The 2,242-nt window shown below is 50.0% G+C and overlaps 1 protein-coding gene across 1 annotated transcript in view; it reads right to left on the reverse strand.

Annotated features, from left to right (window-relative positions):
• HNRNPLL (heterogeneous nuclear ribonucleoprotein L-like) overlaps window positions 1–2,242 on the reverse strand; it is a 50,467-nt gene that overhangs the window by 48,005 nt on the left and 220 nt on the right. The gene's annotated exons all lie outside the window — the stretch shown is intronic.

Consider the following 2,242-nt stretch of genomic DNA (forward strand, 5'->3'; position numbering starts at 1 on the left):
GTCCCCCGGCGGCGGCCACAGCCGGCGCCCCCCCCCTCCGTTTCTCCGAGCAGCAGCAGTGGCGCTGAGGCAGGTTCAGGTGCTGTAGCGGGGTCTTGTCCCAGGCAGGCAGAGAGAGCAAGCAGAGAGCAGCAGAGAGCAGATCCTACTCTCTTCTTATGGATCAGAGACCATTGTTCCAGGAAGCACCACGGTCTGAATTAGCCAATAACCATTGGCCAGGCACATATTCTGTTAGAGGCAGTTTTTAACCTATTGTCTATTTTTCTGCCACTTATTATGACCCTTGTGCTGCTTTTTTGCTCTGCACTTATCTGGTAGGGCAAGAGGCCTGCTCATTCTGTCCTTGAGTGAATCAGTGAAAAGGCATCACTCCTGTTTTGCTGACTTGAAAGGCATTTGTTGTTTAGTCTTATATAGTGGGGAAGAAGAGGGACTGTTCCCCACATCAGTGAAATAGATAAAAATGGCAGCTCCTGTTGTGTTAAAAAAACACACCTTAATGAAAACCTGTCTTTGCAAAGCAGAAATGCTTCCTATGTCTGGAGAAGTACATGAAGTGAGAGGTGTTGAGGGAGTCAAGGTGCTAAGGAGTGAGTTCGGGGAACGCTCTGCGTGTGAAAAGGTTTCATGACTTGGATATAAATGCAGCTGCCCTCTCTTCCATCTGCCTTGGAGTGAGCCTTGCTTGCTTCAAAGTTTGTGCTGCTCATTTCAAGTAGGAGGTTGTATTGATAAGCAGTAAAAAGCATGTTTACGTGCAACGTTGTTTTCAGATACAGAGGGCTAGTTGTGAAGGTGCAGAAGGAAACACAGAACAGCCATTTGCATTACCCTGCAAACATGTAGCCATCCTTAACAAAGAGGTGCAGGTTTCAAAACCACCTCTGCTCAGCCCTGAATGGGAGGTGCTGTTCCTGTGTAGGCTCAGAATCCATAGTTTGTCTTGTCTAAAAGTATAGCTGTGTTGGAATTTAATATTTAGCAACCAGTGGTTGACTGATTGAGCTTTTTGGTGGCAGTTCTTGGAACGGCTGGTTCTTTGAACAAACTCTGGAAACAAGCCCTCATAAAAATATAGCATATCAAATTGTAGTGAAGTTCTTTCACCTTCCACTTGAGCCTTGCTGAGATGTCAAAAATGTGCATACACATTACTTAAATGTGGCTGGAGTTTCCTCATTGACTGAAATTGCCTGCAAAGACCTGAGACAGACAGTATCACAGTACTGAGCCCAGCGCAGAGCCACAAAGATGATTAAGGGAGTGGAACATCTCCCTTATGAGGAAAGGCTGAGGGAGCTGGGTCTCTTTAGCTTGGAGAAGAGGAGACTGAGGGGCGACCTCATCAATGTTTACACATATGTAAAGGGTGAGTGTCAGGAGGACAGAGCCAGGCTCTTTTCAGTGATGTCCAGTGATAGGAGAAGGGGCAATGGGTGCAAACTGGAACATAGGAGGTTCCACGTAAACATCAGAAAAACCTTTCCTGTGAGAGTGACAGAGCACTGGAACAGGCTGCCCAGGGAGGCTGTGGAGTCTCCTTCTCTGGAGACATTCAAACCCCCCCTGGACATGTTCCTGTGTGATGTGCTCTAGGTGACCCTGCTCTGGCAGGGGGGTTGGACTGGATGATCTTCCGAGGTCCCTTCCAACCCCTAGGATTCTGTGATCCTGTGACCGTCCTGGTTGGATAAGACCTTCAAGATCATTGAGTCCAGCCACTACCCTAACTCTGCCGTGGCCACCACTAAACCCTGTCCCCTGGCACCACATCTTGTCTTCTTAGATGTCTCCAGGCTCAACCACCTCCCTCGGACAGCCTGGATCACCAAGCCCAACTCCTGCCCCAGAAGAAGACAACCCCAAAGTTCACACCGTGTCCCTGAGGGCGTTGTCCAAGTGTTTATTGAGCACTGCCAGGCTCGGTGCCACCACTGCCTCCTCTGGGGAGCCTATTCCACGTGCTCCACCACCCTCCTCTGGGTGAAGAATTTCTTCCTCATGCCCAAACCAGACAGAAGTCCGCATTTCCAAAGATGAACACTTCTCACTGGCGTTTGGGTCGGGTGAACGTGACTTGGAAAACACCGCCCGGCCAGCAAACGCCCTGAGCCCGAAACCACTGATCCACCAGCAGGCACCGAGACCTGCCTTCTGCCCCTTCCCGGAGAGGCTAAAAAGAGGGGCTTGAAGGCAGCAAAAAGCAACTCACGCTTCGCCAGCCTGAAAGCCGCGCCAG

The sequence above is a fragment of the Chaetura pelagica genome, unplaced genomic scaffold, assembly GCF_000747805.2.
Source record: "Chaetura pelagica isolate M959 unplaced genomic scaffold, ChaPel_1.0 scaffold350, whole genome shotgun sequence".
Taxonomy (NCBI): Eukaryota; Metazoa; Chordata; class Aves; order Apodiformes; family Apodidae; genus Chaetura; species Chaetura pelagica.